The sequence below is a fragment of the Phalangium opilio genome, unplaced genomic scaffold (genome assembly GCF_054372755.1).
Source record: "Phalangium opilio isolate 3A_F unplaced genomic scaffold, DU_Popi_V2 ptg000081l_1, whole genome shotgun sequence".
Classification (NCBI taxonomy): Eukaryota; Metazoa; Arthropoda; class Arachnida; order Opiliones; family Phalangiidae; genus Phalangium; species Phalangium opilio.
This window is the reverse complement of record NW_028324188.1, coordinates 1895121-1907268: the sequence shown is the minus strand read 5'-3', so window position 1 is coordinate 1907268 and position 12148 is coordinate 1895121. Positions and strand designations below refer to the sequence as shown.

The 12148-nt window shown below is 38.4% G+C and overlaps 1 protein-coding gene across 5 annotated transcripts in view; it reads right to left on the bottom strand.

The window, feature by feature from the left end:
- Positions 1–12148, bottom strand: part of PlexA (plexin A) — a 138817-nt gene that overhangs the window by 50924 nt on the left and 75745 nt on the right. For 3 of the 5 annotated variants that reach the window (XM_089846867.1, XM_089846870.1, XM_089846871.1), the window contains exon 4: positions 7033–7190. The gene's annotated coding sequence lies outside the window, so the exon portion shown is untranslated. Of the gene's footprint in view, positions 1–2947; positions 3328–6348; positions 6464–7032; positions 7191–12148 lie in introns of those variants that run through there. The other 2 variants (XM_089846868.1, XM_089846869.1) reach the window with 2 other exon arrangements.

Below are 12148 nucleotides of genomic sequence, written 5' to 3'. Positions count from 1 at the left end.
CCAATGGAGAGTGTCGTACCCCTTGGTTGGTTGAGAGAGACATCGGTAGAATGAGTTGTCGGAATTTCTAGTCTGAGAATTACAGACATTTGGAGTGTATCGTTCCGCTCGGCTTATTTCCCAGAATTCCTTGGAAAAAAAGGGAACTATAGTCGTTCCCCTCCCTTCCTTAAATGTTTTGGGCTTCGCGATAACTTCTTAGTAATACTATTAAAGAGACGAAAGACCCGGGGGGGGGGGGAATACACGGAACCTTTCGGACCTCGCGACAATTAAAACTAGCCCTTCGAGAATATTGAACCATTCACAAAAATCAATGTTTAATTACTAAAGTTATCCCGCGACCAAGATAATATTACCCTTAAAAAAGTAAAATAAAAGTGAACCACAATACTTTGAAACCATTTTTCTAAGGTCAAATAGGGGTCAACTGTCCGAGATATTTATAAGACATATTGATTTCACGACATCTATGAATAGTTTTCACTCAAAAGACTAGAGAAAATTCCGACCCCATCTCAATTTGCATTAACTTCAGCGCAGTATTTGTTGTAAGAAAAGAACTGATTCGAACTGAACCGCTATAGCCTTTCTCTAAGCAGTCCCCAACACCTCATCAACAGTCTGGCAACGCTGCTGGGAGGAATTCCGTTCATGCCTAAAAACTTGTTTCCAAGTCCGAACAAAACCCCACCTTTTTGAAACAGCAATATTCATGAAATAATTTCGTAAATTCATACAATAGAGTATCGATTCTTCGAAAGGGGGGCCAAAGCCGGCTGGGCTTTCTTGAGGAAACCGAGGAGGCAAGTAAAAATTGGTCCGGGTGGTTTGGATCGTTAGTTTTTAGGGGCCTGAACCAACTCAACCCCTTTTGGTTTAAACTTTTAACTATACTCTAAAAGGATGTTCGGGAAGTGGTGGTGATTGGGAGGGGGGGGGTTCCCCCATCCAGCCCCTCCCCCTAGCAACAGTTTAAAAGTCAACTGGAGTTAAAGAAGAGGATGGTTCTCTAAGGAATACCGTAACAATCTTTCCATTGGGGGCCACTCTTCCGAATTCGAAGAAAAGAAACGGCAGTGAATGATCAGGAAGCCAACGGGGGGCCCCCCTCCCTTATAGCTCGCTCGCCTTATCATCATCTCCTATGGAAACTGTACTACTGATAAGAGAATCAGCCTTACAATAATAGCCCGAGACTAATCCGTGAACAAATATATATCAACGCTAAATCAAGATGTCACACGCTATTGTACTATTTTATCTAACTGTCCCCATCCGCGACAAAATCGAGAGGTAAACCACTTCAGTTGCCACCAAAATTTTAAATAAATAATTTTTAAAATTATCTATCAAATTGCTAGCTAGGTTTTAAAATATGTTGCTGTATTTAATTCACTTGAATTCAGGGTTCATACAACTTTTGGAAAACAACAAATTTCCCTTAGATTTACCCGAGGTTTCTCCCCATACTTTCCCAGGTTTTTCCCGTATATGGAGTATCCTATGGAGCAAATGTTAACGAAGGAGGGGGGGGGCAAATAGGACTATAACATACTCAAAGGACATCCCCGTATCTCTAATAGAACCAGAGTTATGAGCCTTCAAAGTTGAGTGTAATGTTAATCCTATGGAGGAGGTTGTTTATGAACATTTTGCTTAATTACTCTGCCCCGTTTGACGCAAATTTCCCTACTAAAAATTCGAAATTTCCCTGAGGTTTTTGTCAACTATTTATTTCCCTGATTTTTCCAGGTTTGTATGAACCCTGATTATTTTTAAGTTGCATAATTCACTGGTTAACTTCTTAATTCAATTCAGAAACTTTTAAATTAAAAATTAGAGTTCGGTAACTAAATTTGTATTGGTTGTCCCCTTGGTCCAAAAGCTAACCCTTAACAAAGACCGGGGTCTAATTCGCACTTATAAAAGTTGGTAAGAACGACTAAAAGACACGATACACGTACATCACTTCGGAAGTGTGAACGGGGCGGGAAAGGGTGTTATTTGAACCAATCAAAGATCTCGTCCGGAATAAGAGGGTATATCTTGAAAGCCCATCCGATATCTACCCTGGCAGGCGAGTATACTCTAAGTCCCTGGTATGGTATCAAGTACTTGGGGGCTTCGAGATTACTTCAGCCTATCTACAGACTTGACTCCTAGCTGGTCAAGCTAAAGGGTCACTCGTCAAAACTACCTCTCGCCCCCTTGACCCCTAAAAAGGATATTGGGGTTCCAACCACCCCGGTAAACCCACTGACAAGGCAACCGGGGGGGCAGGGATTGGAGGGAGTTGATCTAACAATAGGGTTCCTGACGATAAAACTTCGTTAAGGCCGAGATACTGATTTCCCGGCCGAAAATAAATCGCTGGTCAGAAAACTTGGGTCATTACGTATAGGATGTGTGAACTCATTCAATGCCCACATGAAGATTACTACAAGATAATAGCCAACCAAGGGTTAATTTAGCTTCAAAAGGGTTAATTTATTATCGCCTATAAGTAACAATAATTTAGCTTACAATAATCTAAAAATTAACGTTACTTTTATCATTATTGGTACAGTTTCATATTCAGGTTATTTCGTAATAAATTCAAGGTACAATCATATGGTATAGTTTTCTTTCCCGCCAAATGTATAAGGGCTATGGTATCTCGCGCCAGACTCTACTTTAAACGCATTATCGCCAAAAATCTCGTGCTGCAAGCGCGAGGAAAGGTTGCCATGGTAACCCCTGCTCCCTGATAACCCATCTTCTCCCCTTTACAACCCCCCACCCCCTACGGTAGATTCACGCGCTGCTGTACATCAGGATATAAAAAAGGCTTAGCGACTAAGATAAAAGGTACCGTTAAGCCTCGGTCATAACATTTCCCCAATATTAAAAAACAGGTCATTGGACGTATTTCAAGAAACAATATTAATAATATTATTAAACTCACCAGATATTAAAAAAGTTAATCCATAATTTGTTTGAAATTGAAATGATCGCGCACAAAGAAATCACACAGGCACAAAATTATACGCGTAAAATAATTTGAAGATCTTATTCAAAAGAAGTAACCAAATTAGATACGAGCCGAGTCTTAACTTCTTTTCTACCAAATCAAAAACTTGTTAAGCCTAATTTCAAAGTGAAACGTTTCACAAGCGATTTTAATCCAAAAAGATTACGCACATCTTGCCTGCTAAATTCAACTGAAATTAATGTAAACGAAATAACGAATTAGAATGACGTCATCAGTGACAAAACATAAATATATCTCGGTTTACACTGGAAGTAACCGGACGCGTCTAAACAGAACAGAATCACAGACAAGATTACTTATAGCGTTTTCCTTTGGGTCCTCGCGGAGCGCTCCCATGGAGGAATAAAACTAGGAGATCCTATTCTTCAAAAACAGTCTTTAACGAAGCTTGAAACTACTACTACCATTTTTATTGCTCCTTGGGAGCGCTCCGCGAGGACCCAAAGGAAAACGCTATTAGTTTCTGGCGAAGCAACTTGCGAGCGAGCGCTTCCACTTCGAGCCAACAGCCGCCGTAAAAAGGGCGGGAAAAAAATGGCGGGAGGGAGGGAAGCCCGTGAACTTGCAAAAGGAGGGATCGCAGATACCAGAAAAAAATACCTCGCGCGGATTGAGGAAGGGGGGAGGAAGGCGATAGGCGGAATGTTTTTTACATATTAAAGCCTAAGGATTACGTTCGCACTATGAATATGAACGAACATTAAAATATTTTAGTGGTTAATTCTCAGCTTCATTGTCGTTATCGTTAATTTTGTACGTAACATTTGATTAGTGTAATTATTAATTAATTAACTCTGATTGAATATTAAATATTTTAGTAAACTTTCATTGAGATCAGAATTTTTAAATTTATATAAATTATAATATGTTAACACGAATAATTAAATTATTATAACATGAATATTAAACATCAAAAGAAATTTCAATATTTTCTTTCTTTTATAATCGCATCTGTTATGGTGCGAACGCGATCTTAGCGAGTATAAAAAACAGTGGTGATATTTGGCCGCCGCATACCGATGTTCCCTTTCCCACGGGCTGGGCGCCTTAAAGATGAGCCATCCTCTCGCTCTATCCCACACTGCACTTGCTCTCTCTCTCTCTCTTCTAGCGATGAATGCACCTTTTTGGCCCGTTTTCTCCTCTTTTTCGCAGTCAGATCAAGAACTTCCCGCTGTTTTCTACAACCCCCCCCCCCCCCGGTACAGACCTACGTAGCTACGCTAGTCTCTACCCAAATTATTGCCCCGGGATATTCTAGGAAAGGCTAACCATCAAAATTTTCGCCCATCAAAAACATTCTTTGGCCAAAAGAATTTCCATTATACATTCAAAGAGAGAGAGAGATCTACTAAACAAAAAAATATGGTACTGTACCAAGACCAAGAGATGCTTTTATTGTATAAATCAATATTTATTTCTCATATCTATGTTTATAGAATTTTCCTTTTCGTTTTTTTTATATTTTTCATATTAGGCCTGCCTAAAACAGCGCGTGAATTTTGAAGAAGAAATAAAAAGTAAATTAACTGAAAGCGCGTGAAAATTTCTGAAATATTAATCATCGCACGTGAATGTTCTTTGCGCGTGAAATTTTCATAACTAAAATATTGTAAATTAGTCCTATATAATTGCGCGTGCATTTAATTTTCTTCTGACGAAAAAAATCACGTGCTTTCATTGATTTTTCTTTTTATTTTAAAAAAAGATTACACCTAATAGAACCTAGTTGTTAAAAGTACATTAAAAACGAATGTTTTTATTTATGAGCGAACGCGTTATTTGGGGCCGGAAATGGGGTCATCCACGAATTGACGCCTGCCTGCTTGCCCGCCTAACTACAAATTAACGATAAAGGTAGAAAAGGGGTTTACTACACGCTCAATCCACCAACCACAGACGTCATCAGACTAACCCTTTCAAAGCGGACAAAAAAAATACCCCTTTGAAAAAATAAAATAATAAAAAATGGTTGGTTTTTCCCCTTTTCTAGGCGTTAAAAATTGACGCTTAATTTTGGTCTTACAACCAAACTAGGCCTAGAGTTAAGAGTTTTATGTCGAAATCCGTGTAAAATATCCCTTACCCCCCCCCCCATCTCTTGTTTCATAATGATATACAAATAACAATAAAAAATAAAAAACATAATATTAAAATGAAGGTCGAATTAATTATTTTTGAAATGAAACCGTAGCGTGCGTGAATAGTGTATCCCTTCCCCCCTGCGGCGGCTATAGCTATAATAAAGTACATTTTATACAGGTAGAAAGGTAGACCCGTTGCGTGTAACGGCCAAGAAAGGAATACGAGTTTAATTAGCGAACCTGTTTTTTAATTCTAATTAATCTCAAATGAATGCCAATTTTTTTTATTATTTTTTTAATTTTAGTTTGGTTGAACTGATGAGAATAATTCAAAAAGCCACGGGCCATTCTCCCCCTAGTCTCTTAGCGCCTTGCTATGCCCATCGCGATTATATTAAAATTAGTATATCGTATTAACCGTAGAATAATTTCTCTTAAATTGGGAAATTATTCGGTCTACAGTTAATGGAGCTAAGAGTTAATACATACAATTCTTAAAAACTAGTTTGAAAGAAAGAAAAAGAGGTCGAGAGATTCGTTATTTCAATGGAGAACAATGAATTGTAGTAATTGGCGTTTGCTACCTTAAAAGGGGTTTATACAAAGGGCGTATCGCGTCTTAAGGAAGGTACTCCCTTCTTAGATTGCAATCTCCCTTCATTAACGAAGTGGGGACGATAAGGAAAAAGGATATTGGTGTAATTGGAGGGTCGGTTGCAGTCCCAAGCTGCATGGCATGGCTGCGTGACTTTTCAAGAGCAACTCTCAATTTTTTATTCTTTCTTTTTTGAAGTGGGGGATGGATTCCAGCAATTAGCGCGTGTTGGGGATGAGAATTTCTTTTTTTATAAGCGGTTGGTATCATTTAATAATTACTCTTACCTTACTGAATTACCCCACAACCACCCCAATCCCCTTGCCCCGAGGGGTTCAACACACATTTGTTAAATTATAGTCACGCAATCACGCGCCCTTGTTTCTATACACACGTAATGAAAAAGAGATATTTTTTAGTTTTTTTTATCGCCTCACGTGAAATTTTGAAAAACCAAATATTTTTTTTTTCGCCTTACGTGAAATTTTGTAAAACCAAATAATTTTTTTTTCGTCTCACATGAAATTTTGTAAAACCAAATCATTTTTTTTAGCCTCACGTGAAAATTTCAAAAAAACGAAATAGTTTTTTTTTCGCCTCACGTGAAAATTTCAAAAAAACGAAAGACTAAATACAATTTTTTCTTGGGGCACTCGAAAATTTCCAGAATAAATCCAAGGTTTTCTCAATGATCAAAAAATAAAAGCAGGTATTTTTTCCAGGGATTGATATAAATTAAGGCAAAAATTCCTAAAATAAATAATACAAAATTTTTTTGTCTCGGGCTTAATAATGAATGCATAGGCTTATGTATAAAATGATAAAAATGAATAAAACAAAAAAGAATATAGAAATACTGCAGCCGAGGAATTTCTAATAAAAACATCCTCCGCATGTGAAAATCATTAAAATTTTGGTATCCTATAAACTATCGGAGCGTAGCGTCTATACCCCCCTTCTAAGCCTTGGCTCAATTGTAGCATGCACGAAAGTCAGCGTGGGATTCTTATACTTGGATAGATCATATTTTATGGCTATGCAGACTATACATCAACGTAGGCGTATTTATTCAAAAAATGGCCTTACCATTCTACTTTTTTTTATAAATATTCACTATAACAAATCACTAACAAACTAACTGAGCGCGCCGTGTGTGATTAATCACGTGACAGGGAGAGAAAGAAGGGCCTAATACGTAATCTTAATACCAAAGAATTCGCCTATTTTAAACGGATATGAAGGAGTGACGTCACAAAACGTTAGTAACCACTCCTTAAGGTTTCAAATTCGAAGAGAAAGTTATTTTAAAAGGGACTCACCTATAGTTGTGATAACTTTGTTTTAAAGTTTGTTGATGACGTAAGAGAGTGGAATTCCGAGCGAGAGAGAGAGAGAGCGCTGATTGGCTGTTCGTTAAGAGCCGGCGAGCTCGATTGATTGACGGCTTAATTATCGGCTCCCGGTGTGACACATTTTACTACAAAAATAGAAACGAGAAAATTGACTTTTAGTTAAATAAGAAAATAGAGAAAATGAACCAAGTCGCGTTCACACACACAAAATATAATTAACAAAAATGTTTTTTTATTTTTTCAAAATTCCCAGACCCAGACAGAGGTGACACGTCGCTCAATAAGGTCTCAAGACCTAAGCCTTGGCAATAAAAGTGGCAAAGTACTTCAATATGGTAAAGACATTCTGAGGGGCTTAACTTCCGACGACTTCTACCACTACCGCCTCGGTTAAAGTCAAACAAGATGCTAATACATTACAGACCCCAATCCACTCTAGCTCTAGAAAAAGGGACCTAACATGGGAAAATAGTAACCGAATGAAGAAGCCAAAATTCCACCATGAATATTTGAACCTAAATAAAGAATTTCATATTTCCTCGCTCTAGTAACGTAAAAGTAAACGTAGAGTTTCAATATTCATGGGGAAAAGTATTTCAAATAAAGAATATATTCATGGATATACACTCTTAAGAAGTTAAGACGCTGGGAACGAATTCATCTCAGGTAGAAACTACGTTAAATCGAGCTTTAAGAGCGATTGAATTGGGTCTAATGGAATATAGGTTTAATTCTAAGGAAGATTGAGCGTGAAACGAACTAGGGGCTTCAGTGCTTCACCCGGGAAAACGCGGTAATGGCATCTCGGCGCTCCTTTCAACGCGTTAGTCTTATGTAAAAATAACACGGGGTGCCATTAGACACTTAAGGTTAGATCCAAAACCCCCGCTATTTTAGTTATAGCTGGCAGTCTCGAAAGACCCCGGTTTACTACACGATTTTATACTAAAAATGGAGTCAATCCAAGAATGAAATTACGATATACACCCACCACTCTAGCACGTTCTGACCAATAGAGGTTTTAAGATCAATCGGAAAAATCTATTAAGTCAAGGTTACGGATTAAGTTAAGTTTTAGGTTTAACTGCGAAGCAAATCCCGATTGACGTGACAACACCCATTGGCGCGCGCGCGCTCGCGCTGCGGGGAGAACGTGTTTTTTCTCAGCTCGCGCCAACGCGTATATATTTTCTCGAGGTCAATACCACTTGACAGTATTAACCATAGAGTAACCTACTCTCGTATCGGCACTTATTCTAATGACAAGTAATATTGACAGGGTCTTACTCAACCTATAAGTACAAGAAAAGCGGGAAAACCCCCTCCCACCCGGACAGCGAACTTGACTGGCGCTAAAAGAAGATTACCCAAATTCCTCACTCAACAGTACACGCAGTCGCGGTCCTATTTACTCAAATTCAGTTTAGTAAACAACAACGGCTTTAACACAGTTGTTTACCAATTCACGGAAGGGATTTTAAAATCAAGAACACCACGTAACAGTCAGAACACATTCCGTAGAGTAACTCCACCGAGTATCAACAAAGTCGCAAAAATAAATATCAACAGCAAAACAAAAATGCGACTCCATTAGGTTTTAGTGAAAGAAAAATCCAAAATCCAGCATTACAATAAGTTTTATTTCCACTACGACTATACCATCCATGGATATATAAGGAGTTTATTTCTAAAGGGGGACGGGGGGGGGGTTATGCCCCCTTTGGGAATCAGAGTGTCGAATAGAAAGGACAGGACGGATGGACTCTACCAATGGCGCGGCGGAGAGAAGGGCTTTGACAGTGAAAGCGGATTTAAGGGGTCCGTATAAAACCCGACATTTTTTGTACCACCAGCACCAGTCCCGTTGTAATTCGGCCAAAGGTTAGGTGGGGCATTTACCCCTTGTGAGGCGACGTACGGCCTATCTCCCTCCAGCGGCAACAAGAGCGTATTAACTCTATTAAAGTTGAACGGAGGCCAGGGTTTTCTTTTGGGGATGGGGGCTCTGTTCGAAGCTTACAGAATTGAATTCCAAATTCTTTTAAAAGGGGAATTTTGGAGCGGCGATTCCAAAAGCAACTTACTTCTTATTTTTTAGGGGATGTGGGGATTGGGGGGGGGGACTTGGGGGTTTGGGTCCCGCGACGCCAGGCTGCAGTTAATGCGAAAGATTTCTTTTGAAAACCCCTGAAAATAAGGTCCCTAGGGTACAACGCTCTTCTCTCTCTATACACTATATACGTATACACTATATACGTATACACTATAAATATAGTGTCCCTTTATAAAGAGAAGTGAACTGAACTGGCAGCCTGACCATCCAGGGATAAATATATTTTTAAAGGGAATGTGAAGTATTGTACAACATCGATTGGCAACTTTGGTATAGGGAGCTAACAATTGGCTAGGGGCAAGAGATAGTCTTACGTCACGCAGTCCCCCTCTCTGGTTGGTATTTCATTTTTGCGCGTAGAATACACTGTTTCCAATCCGCCGTTAGGGAGAGCATGAAACTCCAGTAAGAGATAGAACAGGGTGTGACGTTTCAGAGTCAGAACTGTTAGCTTTCTATACTGTGAAAATAATGATACACAGTTTTGTCACGGATATAGTGACTCTTATTAAGGGCACGGATTAGGGTCCCCACTGTTTAGTATTAACCCATGTGTTAGTTTATGGGCCCCCAAATCAGGAGCTGGAGACCCCTTTGATGATGTCATGCCCAAAATTATCCTCTAACAAGGGCGTGCCAACTACGGGGGCAACGGGGGCGAAGGCCCCCGCTCAAATTTTCAACTCTATGGGACTTTAACATTAGGCAGCCATTTTGCCCCCGCTCCAGTTGGAAATTTTGGCTCATGTTGGCACGCCCCTGTCCTCTAAACAATGGTATGATATTCAAAATCAATCGTGGCTCTTGTAACTAAACTTTGAAAAAAAAAATAAAACCAATTCAATTCTATTCTTACAACACTTAACTACGCAAAAATAAATCCTTTTGATGGGTCCTTATTGATGTCCTAAAAACATTAATTAAACTTCATTCATCGCTGTAGACACAGAAATTAAGCCTTCAAAAATAAAACAATGATAATAATAAAGTCTCCGACAGTAAAGTTCTCTTCCAAGTTTATCTCAAAAACAGTCATTAATTTTCATCATTAATTACTTTAAAACTTGAGAGAAGGGGGGTTGAAACTCTATATAGGTCTAAAACGTCTCGTACACAAAGAGGGTTGGAGGGGGAGCCCCTTTTGAAATGCCAGACACAAGCAAGCAAGACGTTGGTTGTTGGTCTGGCCAGCCCGAATCAATCCATTAGTCCCCAGAAAGAAAAGGGCCAAAATAAGCGACACTCTAATTCATCACCGGATAAATTGGATCTAAAGTCCATTTTAAACCCAAAACTGCAGCCATTCGCCCTAAATAACCCTTTCTCCCCACCCAACGCCTTTTAACCCCTTTCAATCGAAACTCTGAGAAGAAATTGACCTTTTGACCTCTCTCAGCTCTTTCTCAAGCTCAAGAAAACAACCAATCCGCGCTCCAACACCAAACCAATTTTTAATCGTTTCTTTTTTTTCTAAAACTTAAAGACTTTGGTGCATGGAAAAAGGAAAGGGCTTTCTATTAGATTAAACTGAAAAGTTTGGCTAATATCGTCATCACGTCGTCTGCTTTCGATGTGTGCTGCGGCGTAGAGTAGAGTAGAATAGAACAGACACTCGTCAATTTTCATTAATAATAGGATATAGATTGTCCCTTTTGTTAAACGGCCGATGTAAAAATAATTTCCCGCCAAAAATAATAACGAATGGCGGGAAAAGTCCTTTTCATATAACATGCGCCATTTGATCAACAGCTGTTTGATAAAAAGCAAAAGCGCGCGCGCTAAGCTAACCCTTTCAAATCTCGTGCAGCTTTTGCAGAAAATAAATAATGGCACGTGCATTTCTCCCCCCCCCCCCTCCGGCGCTATGAAATTATTTAATTCCACCAAGAATATATATGCATAAATGCATTAAATATTTTAATATAAAAATTGTTTAAAAGGTAAAAAAGGTTGAACTTTTTCTTACACAATAAAAATAATCTGGAAAAATCTTGGTTGGTTTGCCCTGATATAGCGTACAGTGTATAAATATTTGGATGGTTTAGTATCTCGAGCACGATCTTTCCATTCTTATATATAAAGCAGAGAGAGAAGAGAGAATAAATACATTCTGGGTTTTATTTCTTACGGAAGAAATAAAAGGAAAAAAAGGGCCACATTAGAAGGGGGGAGGAAGGGATAAGTCTCCGCCTGCCTTTTTTATTCGCTTTGGGCTTAACCCGTCCATCTAGTACGAAATTGCGAGTCACTCTGCGACAACTTAACCACCACCACTAGCCAACTCCCCAATCCCAGATTCCATTTTGGCATTTGCATTTGCAATTCAAATTAAGAGAGCAGCGAAGCCTAAGCCAGACTTCTACGACATATTAACTAGGCCTTAATCTACTCTTAAGATGAAACGAAAATAAAAAGAATGAAAATCCTCGCGAGATTTCTACTTCCCTTCATCGCACGAGCTCACTCACGATTCTTACCATAGATATAAGTAATAATATATGGAAAACCATACCCCTTTTTATGTGTTTTTGCATAGAATGCTATAAGAGTTTGAGATATCTATGATTCTATCATCACGCGCTGGGAATATTCTCGCGCTTAGAAAACTAAAAAGCTATTTCACTTTTCACGAAAGAAAGCCTTTTTTTGTTCTATTTCGGAATAAATAAAAAGAGAAGAAAAACGGAATTTTCTTATTTTACAACAACTAAAGAATTTTATTTTTTAGTTTAGCAGAGTTTTTAAAGCAGCAGATTTCTTATTTTATTTAAAGAACTTGTGAGAAGCCGCATTTAAAAAATAATAATAATAATAATAAATAAAATAAAAAAAATAAAATGGTTCTGTACTTAATTTTAAAAAGAAAATTAATATTTAAAAGTGAATGAAATGAAATTAAAATTAATATAATTTGTAGCCGGGCGCTCAAGTGTTATCAATAATCAAATAATAGAGAAAGTGAGGGGGAAA